General features: G+C 37.3%; 1 long non-coding RNA gene across 1 annotated transcript in view; it reads left to right on the plus strand.

Moving 5' to 3' along the window:
• Positions 1-2,622, plus strand: part of LOC138830204 (uncharacterized) — a 51,317-nt gene extending 48,695 nt beyond the window's left edge. The window contains exons 2-3 of the long non-coding RNA XR_011372919.1: positions 1,640-1,910; positions 2,559-2,622. This is a non-coding gene — a long non-coding RNA (uncharacterized lncRNA). The remainder of the gene's footprint in view (positions 1-1,639; positions 1,911-2,558) is intronic.
• Positions 2,623-17,200: the final 14,578 nt, after the last annotated feature.

A 17,200-nucleotide genomic window follows, 5' to 3' on the forward strand; every position in this document is an offset into this window, starting at 1 on the left:
TGTCTTCATATGAAACAAAGTAATGTTGGGGCTGTCCTGTGGCTTTTAGTCTGAAGGAGTTTTGTCTAAATTATATTCTTACACTATTAGTAGTAGCAGTAGCATTCTTTAGTGCTCCCCTTCATTTTTCTAATTCTGTGTTCCATTTGGAATACTATTGTAACTTAGATTATAATCTTTGTTATTAGAATAAATAAACTACAACTGCTGAAGTTTTAAATAAAGAGACAATTTTAGGTGTGCATTACATTTTATGTGCTTAATACTTTCCTGCAATTATTCCTTTTAGGTTATAAATCCATAACAAACTATTTTTTTAAGATTTCTTATATGATTTATAGATTTATTTTATGATTCTTATATGATTTCTTAGAGATCCATAAATAAAACATCTCAGAACAGGAAAAAAGTAGGTAAGAAGTTATAAAAATACTATTATGGTGTCTTAATGGCTAAGTGTAAAGAACATGTAACAAAACAGTTGGAAGATTCATTTGCTCTTTTTTCTATTCTCTCACCCTTCATTGTAGAAACTTTCTCACTATGAAGTGCCAAGTCGTCTGGACATTTCAAGCCTTGTCTCAGTGACAGAAGTGATGGGATTAGGACATGTGCTCCTATGACTGGCTTTTAGGAAGTTCATAATAAAGCAATACCAGTACATATAAAGAAACTTTTGTTAGTGATGTGCATTGACTTCCTCAATTGCGAAAATTAAATTCATATGTCAAAACATCAAATTTCTTACATTATAATATATGCAGTTCAACTGACATTACTAACACTTCCATAAATCAAATGCAAACTAAAAGCTCTATATCAAAAACCAACATCTAAGGCAGTGTTGGAAATACAAGAAGAAACACAATAAATCTAATAGAGTGAGATCTTTAACACTGGCAATGAGCAATGATAGCTGAATTTTTAACCAAGCTTGGAAAGTTCAGGTGTCCACTAATGATGTGATTAGAGTTGCGAAGTTGACCTTGGTATTAAGATTAGAGGTAAAATTCAAAGACAGCTAAGGTTGCTGCAGTATTGTAGCTCTATACAGTGTGACCCTCCCTGATAATGGTAAAGCACAGAGTAGAAGATAAGTCAGTAAAATGTATAGGAAGGATTTTCCACTAAGAATAATTGCAGGGGGTGATCATCACTCTTCCGTTGAAAATGTACAGCCCGTCATTCTACTTTAAACTCTAGAATATTTCTGATCTGAAGACAATTATAACACACCAATGTGTTGTGAGTGCTGAGCAGTTTAGGTGTGTATTACTGTAATATATGTAAAATCTTTAGAGGTATGGAGTGACCTGACCTTCAAACTTCATTCTGTGTTGTAAAGTTTCATGGAAAAATGTTCACAATTATGCAATTCAAACTCATCTAAGTCTGAATCAGGCAACTGAGATAAGACATTTGGGTCATCACTCCAGTGACAAGGTTTGTGACCTATGAAATAAATAACATTATTTCACAATGTATATGTGTTTCTGAAAATTTATGCAATACCAAATACCAAATGTACAAAAGGGACAATTGTCCATCTCTTATATATATCCGAAGCAAAGATACACCTGAATTACACTTTCTTGTTAGAGGATCACAGAATGACTGCTGATGTTTGGTTTCTTTCCAGGTGCTCCTATACATTTGTGAATCTTCTCTGAGGAAGTGTTTTCCATAGTTTGTTTTGAGGTGTTCCGAATATCAGTACTGTCATTCACCACAACCATGAAACAGCAAAGATGATGGGATACCTGGCCAAAGAACTGAGAAATCACAGGAAGTAATAGGAAAGAAGACACCAGAGGACCCAAAGCCTCATTGCCAGCTTCTGGATCCCCAAATCCTGTTTAAAATGCTTTATATTCATTCTACTATAGGGGTGGGGTAATGAGTGGCTACAGGTATGTCCACAAACTGAGGCATCAATCTAGTTTGTGGTTACAACTATTAACTGAGGTATTGTTTGTATACATAGTGATAATTGAATCCCTTATTTTTAATTAGCAGAATGGAGCAATAATCATTACAACCATAGCACAGACATCCATCTTGTTTCCAAAGTCTTAAACTTTTAGTGTCCAACAGCTCTAACTTAAATACTTTTGAGGTAATAACCCATACCCCTGTCTTCCCTTAACTGTTTGACCTTTCCACAGCACAGCTCTCAGCCTTTTGATTGCTGTTTGAGATGGCTTCCCAATATATCCCTTTCCAGGTATAACAGTTTGACTCTAGAATCCCTCACAAGTACTATTACAGATGGGTTATTTTGAAAGGGATATTTTTTTCTAGGGTAGGGTCACTTTTTTAAATTTTATTTTATTTAAAGGTACTGTACAGAGTGGTTACAGTTACATGAGTAAGGTACATTCCTTGATGAGTATTGTTACCCACTCCATTGTTGTTCTCCTATCCTTTCCCACCCTCAACCATACCCCCCACCCCAAAGTTGTAAAGTTCATTGCCGGTATATTATCTTGTGAATATCATTGTTGCAATGGGTCACTTCTTTCATCATTATGTTATTTCCCTTTCCTTCTCCAAATCAGATAATGTATATACAAGATGGAAGGTACCAGAATCAAGACAGAGATGTCCAGAGATAAATCAAAAACAAATGAAATAAAATAACATCTAGTTACACTTCTTTACCGACATCAAGGTTGATATCTGAAAAAAAAAGTAATTGTTGTTTCCATGTCTTGGAGTCCATTTCAATTAGCATCATTTTGTATGGTCAAATGTACATAGCTCTAGAGCCAGCAATCCCATTCATGGGCATTTGTCGAAATTATCTCTAGATAGCTAATGGATGAAAAATAGAATTGAAAATAGCAAAGGAAAACAAATCAACATTCAGGTATTATGATTTTATAATTCTAATACGAAAGAACTGAAGCTTTTGTTTAATGAAGAAGAAAGTTTAGCCTGTAATTTCAATGCAAGGCATCAGTTGTAATGAGTCTAAAGTCTTTTCCTCAAAGATATCCAAGTGTAATATACTCATCCTCTGAAGAGTAAATAAGTAATTATTTTAATTAGCTTTGCTTAATATTAATTTACATGTAGAAAATAAGTTAAAATATCTTCTCTCAGGCTGGGAAGGTGGCTCAGTGTTAGTGTTTGCATGCAAGAGTCCCTGGGTTCAATTCTTCAATACCACATAAGCAAAAAGAAAAAAACCTGGAAGTGGCGCTGTGGCTCAAGTGGTAGAGTGCTAAACTTGAGCTGAAGAGCTGAAGGACAGCGTCCATGTCCATAGTTCAAGACAGACGACCGGACTCCAAAAAATAAAAAACTAAAACTACCAGCACAAGTATGTTTTTGGCACCATTATTACCATATCTAAGACATGGAACCAGTCCAAATGCCCCTCAGTAGATGAATGGATCAGGAAAATGTGGAATATATACACAATGGAATTTCATGCTTCTGTGAGAAAGAATGACATAGCCCCTTTCTTAAGAAAATGGAAAGACTTGGAAAAAAAAATCATTGTGTGAAGGAAGCCAGACTCAAAGAAACATAGGCTCTATGGTTTCCCTCATTTTTATTAATTAATATATGCTTAGGATAGTCCTGGCAGATAGGTTCATTTTTTACACTCTTAATATTCGCTGTGTGTGTGTGTGTGTGTGTGTGTGTGTGTGTGTGTGTGTGTGCACGCGTGTGTGCAGTAATGAAACTGACTCAGAGCCTCAAAATCTTGCTTGTTTTTTTTCACTCATGACTGACTGAATCTGTACTATTTTAACCAAGGTTTCACTATGTGTTTGATTGAACAATTGAACATAAATTTCTCGTGGATTGCTACCCCATCCATCTGTGAACCATGGTCTTACAATCTCAGCCTCATGAGATGAGATACTGGCATCTAGCTCTATTGACAAGTGTCATTTCTTCGTTTTGTTTTGTTTTGTTTTTGTGCATCCAAAATCTGTATGGAAAACAAATCATTTATAATCAGGACTATTCACATAAAATTGTGTGTTGTTTAAAGATTACCTTAATAATGTAATCCTTTTGCATCCATATTATGTGATTTGATTTTTTGAACTCTATTGTTGCAGTCAAGTCACTTATATATAATTTGAATCTTCTTGTCTTGGTTTGATAGGGTGTTAGGTATTTAAAAACAGAATTTATCAAGGTTTAACTCTACACTACTGAAGCAGGACCTTTATTATTACTCAGTGTCCTGTAAATCATAAGTTTATCACTACTTGAGGCACCATATGAGCACAAATAGTTTCCTATAATACCTACACATATTTTAGACCTCAATGCCATGCAATGCACACTTCTGTCAAATATGCAAGGTCATTCTTTGTGATTCTCCATGGATTTTCACTGTTCTTTTCTCTATTCTCCAGTGCTAAGTCCTGTGATGGTCATGTTGATTTTTTCCCCTCTTATATTCATCATTGCATCTTGGGAACTACTGGTATGCATTACTGTACTTCTGTCCATTCTCCTTGTGCTTCGGCTTGTACCCCTCTGACCTCGAAGGGCTAAGAATTGGGGATATTTGCTTTACTGTTTATCTCAGACATCTATCTTTACTTTCTAGAAATACATTCATTGAATTCCTTCTGTAAAGTCTAATGTCTTGAAAATTATTACTGCATTTTCATGGCTTTGTTATTTGGCATTAGGGAAGAACATAGATCAGTACTGTAACTTAGGTAAAAGATTATTGCAATCATGCTTCAATAGATATTCTTCAATGGATAATGTGTATTTCAAGGTCTGCCTGCCTGCTTCCTTTTCACTGTTTTGTTTATTTTTCAATGTAGTCTTTTCTTCTGGAAAATATTTATGTGCCTAGTGAAGATCAATTCTTACTGTAACTATTCATTAATTTTATTCCAACCTCATTGCACAGATCCCTCTGAGTTTCTTCAGGGTCTGTATAGTGCTTCACATTTTTAAATATGTTTTAATATCGATGCATCCAATGATGAAGACACATTCCTTAAGTCACCATTTTGATGAATGAAAAGAAACCATGCTGCAATCTCACTATATGGCAATTTTCTGGTTTTAAATTCTTTTAGATTAAAATTGATGCTGGGCAACAAATATTCTGTGTACAATTTTATATTTTCCTAATTATTTTAATATACTTCCCATATTATATAAAGTTAAAACATTATCACTTACTTAGTTTTAGGATTTCTAAAACGGTCAGAGTAAAAGTTCTATTCATTCACAATTTTAAGATAATAGAGTGTCCATTATGACCAAGTGAGATATTTTAAATTTTTTTGTAGTCCTTAAAGGTTGTGCTGGGGAATAAAGTCCAGTGCTTCATATTCTTAGTCTACTGTGGGCCTCTGAGCCTGATGTGACCTGTGGTTTTATTTTCACTCAACAGGAATTTAAAAAAAATTCAATAGGAAGGAATTATTACTTGCTTACTTTCTCCAATATCTCTCGCATACATAAAAGTAATATAATTCTACACTGACTGAAAATGGTGTTCCTATTAGATAATTGTTTATTTTTCTGTAGCCCCACTCTTCACTAAGTCTTGTCCCTTTCCTATCTCCCCTTCCCATAAAACTTGACTGGATCCACTGGAAACCTAATTCCAGTCAGCCTGGTCCTTAAAAAGCCAAACCTTAACTAACCTACCCCCTGGTAGTCCTTCTATAAACTTTCAAAGGCATGACTGCAACCAGAATCCTTCCTGAAAGTCCTCCTCTGCTACAGGGAAATCCTTCTTCCACTCCACCCTTTCCTGGAATCCGTGCTCTGCACCACCAGAAACCAAGCCACATCCATATCTCCTCCTAAGATCCACCTTGCTGTAACAAGAACTCCGCCTACATTGGGCTCCTCCCTCTAATCCTAACTTCATCCACCAGATACCCTGTCCCTAACTACTCTATTCCCTCAGAGTCCCATTGCTCCCATATTCTATTACTTCCAAGATCCTCCCGTCCATTTCATACCCCACTCCCAACCAAACTTCTCCCTCGAACCCTCCTGGTTTCATCAGAAACTCGATCCATAACTAGTCTAAGTAGCCGAACTTTTCAAGCCCAGCCATGAACCTACCTCTTCCCACAATTCCCTTCATGCTACACCAAAAACCCTCCACTTCTCTATAACTGCCCTTGTAGCCCCGCCTTAGTTGACCAGAAGCTTCTCACACAGCCCATCTCCTGCTTGGAAAGCCAGCCCTGCTCCACCATTGGCCTCTCTACCTCCCATATCTACTCTCTCAATGGCTTAATTGTTCCCGTGATGAATCCTCCCCTTATTGGCTCCACCCACAGAGCCACACCCTACTCAACCATGCCCATAATTACTCTACACCTTTGTAGACCTTTCACTCCTTCTCAAAGTCCCTCTTCCAATTAACCCCATGGCTCCAAGCCCTGACCTGCTCTAGAAAACCCCCACCACACTATCCCATCTCTCGACACCCACATTGCTCCACTGCAAACTACTGCATCTGTTGGCCTCCCTCTGGAAGCCTTGCCAGGTTCAACTGTAAATACCTGTCCCTTCATAATCCCTTTTTGAAGGTTGCCTTGCCCCACTGGAAACCCTGTCCAAGTCTAATGTCCTGCGTTGCAACACTGAAATCCCCACCCAAACTTACTGCTCTTTTCGAAGTGGTAACTGGCTACACCAGAAACCCTGTCCTAACTAGTCTAGTCCACTGGATCTTATCTCTGCTCTCACAAAGCTCTGGTCCTGAAAAATTCCTCCATACATTGTTACTACATCCTGCTCTGCCAGAAACCCCACCTCCACCCTAACACACTTCCCAAAGGCCCGCCCCTTACTAGTCCACTTCTTTCTAGCACCACTCTGCCCGCTCACAGACCTTGAAAAGCCTCTCCCTCATAGCTCTGCATTCCTGCAACAGAATCCCCACCTTTTGTCAGCCTCTTGCCTTCATTATCTTCCCTGCCTTACGGGAAACCTCACCCTACATATCCCACCAGGGCTCACAGTGCTACACCACAACCCCTCCTCTAAGTAACCTCCTCCTCTGTAGCCTTGTTCTTCCTTTTCAAAGCTCTGCCCCAAACAGCCTCTTCCCCAGTGACCTTGCCTTCTTCCACTGGAAACCCATCCTAAAGTCCCACCTACTCCACAAGAGACCCTGCTCCTAACAAGTCTAGTCTTTCCTGTCCCCTCCCTGCTGTCTCAAAGCCTTACACAGACTGGCTTTCACCCTCAAAGCCCCGCCCTGCTTTACCACAGAGGCTGTGCCAATACCAACTCCTCCCTTGAACCAGACAGGGCTCCACCAGAAACCCCACACCACCTCATCCTTGAAGTTCCCACTTAGGAACTTTTATTACAAACGTGATTTTATAATGGTCACAGAATTCATACTAGTCAATATGGTAAGAAAGCAGTATTGACAAAAGACAACAAAAATTAGATAGCTATTAGATGCCTTAGTCTATTTTGGGGTTCTGTTAACAGGCAGATTCACATTGTGTGAAAATGTGTGAAGATGATTCCTCTAACTGGAAAGCATTCCTTGTAGTATCAGTAAGGTTTCATGAGTGATCATTTTATTTCTAGAATTTTCATCCACATTTGTGTCCATTAACTTATAAATATAAGTTATTTTAAATCCTCTGGTTTGGTTGAGGAAATAGTATTAAGATGTAAAAAGATGACTTTCAAATCATCTCTCTAATGAATAATTTTGAACTTATTTACTTTACTATGTACCAGAGTTTTTAGTAACAGAAATTCTCTACCAGAATCCCCTTTGAATTTCCTACTTCCACTAAAGTGCCCTTTGGAAAAGATTGAAGTGAGATTATACAGGTAGAATGCCAGAAATAAAAACGTATTTGAGATCATAACAAAATCATGAAAAAGACCCTACCCAATGTGGTTTAAATTTTCTAATGAAAGGAACTGAAGACATTATGAAGACTAGAAGACAAAAATATAAGAAATGCCCTCCTATACCACGGTTCTGAAAACAAAACAAAACCAAGGAAAGACAACATAATGAGACAGAAGGGAATGAGAAACTTGTACATGTGATATAGAATATAAAAATACACTTAATCAGGTAAAAATAATTTTGGACACAATGCCTGGTTGTTCAATATATTTCATTGTATATATTGTTCCTTTTTAACCTGTGACATAATATAGGTCTCAGCAGGGATCTGTCAAGGTAATTGTGTAGTTAGTCAATTTCATCATTGCAAGATCATCAGGATGATAAACTCCCACACACCTTAACATACCTGCAACAGCACTAGACATACATTCCTATTGGTCCAACAGTGTAGGGCAGACCTGTATTTAACCCAAGTTTTGTATGCGGTATGCTATGGTTTTTTTCAGGCTTGATACAAAATGTCTCTGCACAGAAATAAATGAAGGCATTTATAGCTAAAATGATTTAGGGTCATTGTTAACATCTAACGCATGATGAGGTTTTTCTTTATACCTCTCCTTTTCCCTTTCATTCTTCCTCCCTTTCTTTCTTCCTCCCTTTCTTTCTTCCTCTCTATCTTTCTTTTCTTTTCTTTTCTTTTCTTTCTTTCTTTCTTTCTTTCTTTCTTTCTTTCTTTCTTTCTTTCTTTCTTTCTTTCTTTCTTTCTTTCTTTCTTTCTTTCTTCCCTTTTCTTTCCTCTTTTAGGAAATGAGTATGAATTTAAATATTTTGTTTGCTGAACAAGTATTCTACCATTAGAATAATCCTTTTTTGATTTATTTACTTTGTTCATAGGTTATCCATTTTGCTGAGGGCTGAACACAGGCTAAGTTCCTCACCTCTGTCTGCCAAGTAGCGGAGATCACAAATGCATTCCAACATGCGAACCTTTAGGATGATATGAGACTCTTATTACTTTCCTTGCACACTGATTCTGATCTGTGATCCTCTCAAATTCTACCTCTTCAATTAGTGATGTGAGTTCCAGTAGCCTGCCCTCAGTTTAGATTGTCTAAATGAATTATTGAAGGCAATTTCACTTTAATCTCTTTTTTTGCCAGTCCAGGGGCTGTTATAGTTTTATTTCTAGACAAATTTTGTGTATATATGCACATTAGCGTTAAAATATTATTTTTCCCCCTTTTTACCTTTTTAATTTTCTTGGTCAAGGGGCTTGAATTCTGGGTCTGGGCGCTGTCCCTGGCTCTTCAGATCAAGGCTAGCATGTTACCACTTGAGCTACAGTGCTACTTCTGGTTTTCTGGTGGTTAATTTGAAGTAAGAGTGTCATGGATTTCCTGCCAGGGCTAGCTTTGAATTACTATCCTCAGATCTCACCTGCTGAGTAGCTAGGATTCCAGGCATGAGCCACTGGCACCCAGCTAAAAATGTTACTTATTTTAAGTTCTGTGTTTTAGTTGAGGGAGTAACATAAGTGTGTAGAAATTTAACTTTCAAGTTACCTCTCTAAGTAATTTCAGAGTTTCATTTTCATATTTATTGCAGTTATTAATAACAGAAACTGCCAAAGTAACAGAATAATCCTTCATTTTCTCCTTCCCATAGGTACTATTGGAAGAGAATGAGTGAGATCTTAGACAATATGTACTTGAAATTATAAAAAAGTTATATTGATGATACATAAAGAGCCAGATCACACAAGGTGCTTTATATTTTCTAAAGAAAGGAATGTCATGAAAGTATATTTATTGGCAGGCTTTTCACTTGTAAAACAAAGAAAAAACAATTTCATAAAAAATCTGAAGGGGATCAGCAGCCATGAAAGTGTGATATAGCATTGTAGACTTTATGAAATGAACTGGTTCAGGTAAAGTAATACTTTGGAAAAGTTATCTGTTCACTAAATTTATTCATTATATTTTTTTAATTTTTATTTACCTGTCACTTAATATATAAATGCATACATGTGTGTGCAATATATATATATATATATATATATATATATATATATATATCAGCTGTATCTGTCCAGTGAACTGTATGGTTATGTATGTTTAGGTAATTTCATCATGTCAAGTCCATCAAAAAGATGGACTTCCATAAACCTTAACAACCCTGCAACACCACTGCACATGCAAACTTAAGTGTTCACCATTGTAAGCTAGACCTGTGTTCTACCAAAGCTTTATATATATGGTGTTAATTTTTCATTTAGTCTTCACACAAAATGTGTGTGCTCCTAGAAATAAATGATGGCATTTATAACTACAATGATTTAGTGTAAATCTTTACAATGAACACAAGCTCAGTATGAGTTGTTCTTTCTTTCCTTGTCTTATTTTATCTTTAGGAAGTTGATTTGAGTTTTGATGTTGTTTGCTAGATAAGTATTCCACCACTGGAGTCACTCCACCACTCCTTTCTAGTTTAAGTTACTTTACACATAGAGTAGCAATTTTTGCACCCAGCCCAAAAAGCAGGGATCAGGATTGCATTCCAATATCCCTACCTAGTAGGTTTATATGGCTGATACTTTCCTTCCTAGACCTATTCAGAACTCTGATCCTCTCAAATTCTACCACTTTAGTTAATTGTGTGAGCTCATGTTCTCCCTACTTCTAGAAGATAGGCCAGACATAAATGATTACAGGTAATTTGAGGGAATCATTGGCTAAATATAAGTGATTTGATATTAAAGTGTAGGGTAAGTTTGAAAGTATAATCGCAGTAGTCAGATATTTTGCTAAGTAATTTTGTTTCACATTAACAACACATCTTGACCAGAATTAAGGACTTACTTTTGCTGTCTGTCTAGTTGTATGTCATTTGGTAAAATAAACTTCATGTCTTCCATGTGGCATAAAGAACTTTGAATGGTCTGATGTGCTGGTTCACATCTATAATCATGGTTAGCAATCAGAAATAAATAGATCACAATTTGAACATAGCCTAATCAAAAATTTAAGGAGTCCCAATCTCAATAAACTAGTGGGTCATGTTGAATCATGCTGCCATTAATCTCAGCACCACAAGAAGCTAAGTCTCTGCCTTGTAACTGTTTCACTTGAGTAACTGGGACTCTTGGAGGCAGTCACCTCTATGGATGCAGAATCTGGGCTGAGATTTAGCAAGAGGAGGGAGGAGTCTGCCCCACCTTCCCAGGGTGAACCTCACAGAATGAAGTGAGCATGCTTGCTTTCCTCCTCCAAACGGCTTGAGAAGCCATGCTGCTGAGTGTTCATTATTTAATTCCAGTGACCTGTGGTAGAAGTAGAAGGAAACATTAAATAAATTTCACATATGCCAATTGAGCTTCTCTCCCAGCCTGTGAGTTCAACTCAGCAAGTGTTCATTATTTGAGAGTTGAGAACGTTGAGGTAGGGGAGAGAGGGAGGGTGAGTGAAAGAGAGGAGAGATAGAGAGAGAAAGAGCTGGGCGCTGGTGGATCACACCTGTAATCCTAGCTACTCAGTACGCTGAGATCTGAAGATTGCAGTTCAAAGACAGCCTGGGCAGGAAAGTCCGTGAAACCCTTATCTTCAAAAAACCACTCAAAAACCAGAAGTGGCGCTGTGGCTCAAGCGGTAGAGCACTCGACTTGAGCTCAAGAGCTGAGGGACATTGCCCAAGCCCAGAGATCAAACCCTACGACCAACCAATAAAACAAAAAAGAGAGAGGGGAGGGAGAAAAGAAAGGCAGGAAGGCAGGAAGGAAGGAAGGAAGAAAGGAAGGAAGGAAGGAAGGAAGAAAGAAAGAAAGAAAGAAAGAAAGAAAGAAAGAAAGAAAGAGAGAAAGAAAGAGAGAAAGAAAGAGAGAAAGAAAGAGAGAAAGAAAGAGAGAAAGAAAGAGAGAGAGAAAGAAAGAAAGAAAGAAAGAAAGAAAGAAAGAAAGAAAGAAAGAAAGAAAGAAAGAAAGAAAGAAAGAGAAAGAAAGAAAGGAAGGAAGAACATGACTGAGAATGAATTGTTTGGAGTCAGGAGTCATATGTCAGAAGTACTACCTGTATTTGTTGTTAGGTCTGCCCCAGGTCATGCAGACCCTATGCAGCCAATTCTTGGCTAAGTTTCAACCCTTTATGTGTTGCCTAGTATCTGGCACACCTGGAGGCAGCCACCTCCCCATCCTGTTAAGTCACAACCTGGTCAGCCTCTGGTCCCACTTTCCATCTGGCCAGAGGTGAGTCCCAGAACATGAAGTCACATCCAGATCCAGTGTGGCCAGAGTTTCCCCCAAACAGCCACACCTCATCTGGTCCTTCACATAGATTCATCCTTGCCAGAGGTTAGATCGCCCCATTTTGTTTTACATGCATTTCGACCATGTATGGGATGGGCAGCAGTTCAGTAAATAAACTTCTTTACCTGACTGAAAACCCTGTGGTGTTCTCTTCATTGGCTACCTAATGAAACTCACCTAATTAATATACCTTACACTTCAGAGTTTCTAGTTATGAATCCATGAATATTTTTGTGACACATATGAGATCAGTATCTACAAAACATATTTCCTAACATCATTTAACAGTATAATTGTGCCTAGAATCTTTAATAGCAGCTTAATTAACAATAATGTCTATTTTGTTTGCTTTGCTTTGCTTTGTTTTTGCTTAAAGTAATAGAAGACTTGGTAAACAATCTCTGTGAAGACTCAGGGTCTGTGTTGGAGGGGCAGAATGATGCTGGCTCCGGCCTCAGGATTATCTGAGGACTGTGTTTGTGTATGTGGAAAGCTCTTGGCATACCAGCCTAGAGAGGGAACATGTTCTCTCTCCCTATCTCAAAGCTATCATGTCTCAAAGCTGAGGAAGTAGCTCTTCTGCTTACTTACGCATAGATGAACAGCTAGTCAAGCATTTTCCAGAGTACGGGGAAATGGTTTGAGCTTGCACTAAAATAGTTTAGATAAAAATATACAAAGATTTATATCATAGTTTAAGCAAAATTGTATCTGTTGAAATTCTTTGTGTGAATGTCTCCTGAATAAATCTTGGCAAAGATAATACTTGCTTGTCTTTAAATACCCACTAACAATAAAGCACAGCATGCAGTGGCAATTGCTGTTTGCACTCTGCAACCCCTGTGTCCTGGTGATTTTGCAACACTTACCCAGGGACCCCAATGCCTGAGACGTTGACAACTGGCACACGAACAGGGACCCTGCAGTGTTGAATACAGGAAGGGATATTCAGGTAAGTACTTTTAATTACAGGGTGATGGAACAAGTTAAGTCTACTCCGTACTTACATATGCTAAAATATTTACTTGCTGCTTATGGTGTAACTATTTCTTCTTTTGACATAGAAATGTGTATTAATGTAGTTAGGGAATGGAATCCTTGGTTCCCCGTTGATGGGGCATTAGATGTTGATAATTGGAAATGAGGAAAGTATTGTAGAAAGAGATGTTCGAGAAGGGGAAAGGATTCCTGTTTGATTTTGGTCCATTTGGGCTATTTTACATAACCTTTTTAAAGCTTTAAATGAGAAAAGATTAATAGCAGACTTAAAGAAAGAGGCAGCGCCTTCTATTGTAGGTTTACTATTGGACTCGGAGGTAAAGGACGCAATAGATAAGGCTGCATCACAATTAGGAGAAAAAACAAGAAGTAAAGAAAGTTGAAAATGAACAAACTGAAAGCGTAAATAGAATGTCTGAGCAAATGGAATTGATTTTATCAAGATTACTACATATGGAGTTAGAAATTAGCAGAATGAAAGGATAATCTGAGAAGGTGAAAGTAAAACAGCCTTCCTCTCCTCAGCTTGCGGAAGCAATTTTTACCGCATCACTCCTTCACAAAACAGAAGGCTCAGTGAGTTTGATGAAGAAATGCCTTTTTTTTCTTATCCTGTAATTTGACCACCTCCTATGAATGGTATAGCTCAACCAACCAGATATGAGGGTGTTGCTGTTGATGATATTGGTAAACTTAACAATCAGTGACTTATGGTCCTTAGTCTCATTATATTAAGGAGTTACTTAATGGGCTTGCATGATAATTTTGCTCCCGAGGATTGGAAGATGATTTGTAGAGCCTTGCTTAAGGAACCAGAATACCTACAATGGCAAATGTAGTTTACTGACTTATATACAGAAAGGATTAGACAAAATGCACAGAGCAATAATCCACGCCTGCAGATCATAACCTGTCCTATGTTGAGTGGAACAGAAACATATGCAGATGCTCATATGCAAGTGAACTCTCCTGAAGAGATCCATGATCAGTTATGAGACATAGGTATTGAGGCATGGGGGGAGGTTCGGATGGTAGGAGCGCATTTTAGCTCCTGGACTAAAGTAATTCAAAAACCTAATAAACCCTATGTTGAATTTTTATCACGACTGACACTGACCTTGGAACATACTGTTGTGGGAGAGGCTGCACTGCAACAACTACTAGGCATGTTGGCTTATGAGAATGCTAATGAGGACTGTAAACGAGCCCTATTGCCTATTAAAGAATCTGGGGATGTAAATACATATTTAAGGGCATGTAAAGACATTACATCCGAATCCCGGCATTTGCAGTTGTTTGCTGAAACTATGCCCACTACCTGGAATGCTTTACAAACCATCTAATCTAAAATGTTTTGGATGTGGTCAAATGGGACATATAAAGAAGAACTGTAAAAAGGCTACTGATGTTAACAAGAGAGGATCAGAAATTTGCCCTAAATATAAAAAGGAAAGCACTGGGCAAGAGTGTATAGATAAAAAATAGACAATAAAGGAATTCCTATAAAAATGCTTAGCCTATGCAGGGAAACTCTCCATCTGGCCAGCCCTGGGACCCAGGATTAATAACTGAGGGTAGCCAACCATTTTTCTTCCTCGTCCCCGCCACAGACCACAGCACCACAATGGACATGCCAATTCATTCATCTACTGAGAGGCATATTGGTTTAAAACATGCTTGCATGTAAGTATCAATTATGGTCATTCAAAAATGACATATGTCACCTCCCCAGACATACTAAAATCATGATTTCTAAGTAGGATAGGATTTTATGGTGGTACAAGTGTTGAGATATATGGATGAGTCTAATGTGTATATTGCACTGAATTAGGCAGGAAGATATCCAATATCATATGGGATAAAAAAATCTTAGTAAGAAGATATTCCCTTGAGAAAGATATAGGAGGCTGACAGAAGTATGGATAATTTTGAAGGATTTAGAAATGCAAGCTCAAGTATGTCTCTTTAAGTGGAAGGGCAAAAGAAGGGGAAGAGAAGAAAATAACTGAAAGCAGATCATTGTCCCAACGTAGAGTATAAAAAAAAACAAAACCTATAACTTCCAAGTTAAAGAGAGACCAATATAATTCATCCCACTTAATTGAGATACATGCAAAATATTTACTTTGCTTTTTCACACTTTAATGCTCCAAAATAATTGAAAACTTATATGAAACATTATGTGATTGTCGTTACTTCAACCTGAACACTAATTGTGATGAGCCCTCTTTTTCTCAGTATGCTCTTGGAAAATACTCCCTAAATTGATGATGTTGTGACTGATTAGATAGTCAGTGTAACAGGTTTCTACTTGTATGATAATCCCAGAAGAGTTTAATGCAGTTTTTTCTCAGGGTATACAAGTATATTGTCTGATGCTGTACTTTGAACACACCCTCACACCTGAGCATTATTTGAAATTGTACATCAGCATTTCCTTGGCACATTCTATTTTGTGCCTTTGTTTATTTGCATGTTCCTTTTGATTGCTCTATTTCCATTTCATCTGTACAAACTGCTAAGAACATTGTTCAGCTACCACTTCTTGTTTGCAAACACCCAGTCTATTTATGAAGGTACTTTATCCATGTTAACCAATAGGGTAGTACTCACTCTCTGCGGATAAAAGTTCCACAGTGTAACTCTATGCCAACATTATAAGATGTAGAATTTAAGGCATTTTGAGACAAACAGTGATATTTGAATTGAAAGGCTTCTTAGAGACATTTTCTTAGAGCTAATTAGTTCTTCTAAGATCAGAATAAAAGCATTTGTTCCCAACATTTAAAATAAAAAGGATCTGTTGAATTAATGGATCTAGAATTTTATGGCTTCACATTCATATCTCAAAATTTCATCAATATGAATTACATCTCTAGCAGTTCACCAAACACTGTTCTTATTGAACTTGTCTATGTCCTTTTAGTTTTCAAATCCAAATAGCATATTTCCTTCAATGTCTCTGTAACAGTTTTGACCTTTTCTTCCTGCAAATTCTTTCTTTTCTTTTCTTCTGTAAATCTGTTTCGATTACTTTTTTGTTTCCTTATCTCTTTCTTCCAATCTTGTCCACACTGGTGCTCACATTACTACACTTATGTCATAACTTTTCTTTTCTTCTTCTCTTTAATAATGCCCCCAATTTTATCATTCTTTTTCATATTCATGGTCATGGTTATTTTGATGATATCTAAACAGATCAATCTTTGCATCTGTTTAATATAAACGTTAGAACTATCAGAGAGTTTTTTCCCCTAAATCGATCATTTTCACCTGTAAGCCTTATCACCAAGAACATGACTAACACATTTGCCTGGCCATAGATGTAGAACCCTTTAGATTTCTTGTTACCCTTCTTCTCCCACCCATTATATAAGATGAACGATCAAGGTTTTCTTAGTTTCTGTTACTAATTTGATTTATTTTTTTGTTTTTGTTTTTGTTGGTCATGGGGCTGGAACTCTGGGCCTGTGTGCTGTCCCTGTGCTCTTCAGCCCAAGGCAAGCACTCTACCTCTTGAGCTACAGCACCACTTTCGGGTTTTCTAATGGTTTTCTTTTTACTTTCCTAGCGAGTCCATTAAACTTCCCTCTTGAATTTGGTTGTCATGAATACCCAACTTCTATGTTAATGAGGACACACTCGTAAAACTTTGTCTCCAAAAACCAGTCCAAGAAGCTGTGATCACAAATATTTGACTATCCTTTTTTTCTTTTTTTTAACCTTGAAAGTCTTTTTGTGTCTCAATTGCCAACAAAAATAAGTATTCCACCACTTTTGGGTTCAATCGTTTCTAACCTCAAAGATACATTTTGGGAACAAGATGCTTAGAGGAAACCAAAGTATACTCCACTTGTTATCCTTTCTCTTAAGTCTCTCCTTAGATATAATATCAGGAAAAGTGAAGTCATTCTTTGCAAAATTGTTTCAATTGATTATTTTTCTCTTGGTCTTGCATTTGTTCAACAAGATGTATCGAGGAGAATAGAGTTAAATCATCCATACCTTGGATGACAGTGTCTGTTACAAAGCACAATGCTTCTATGTCCTACTTCTATGTC

This window comes from Dipodomys merriami, unplaced genomic scaffold, assembly GCF_024711535.1.
Source record: "Dipodomys merriami isolate MVZ:Mamm:240054 unplaced genomic scaffold, mDipMer1.0.p SCAF_186, whole genome shotgun sequence".
Taxonomy (NCBI): domain Eukaryota; kingdom Metazoa; phylum Chordata; class Mammalia; order Rodentia; family Heteromyidae; genus Dipodomys; species Dipodomys merriami.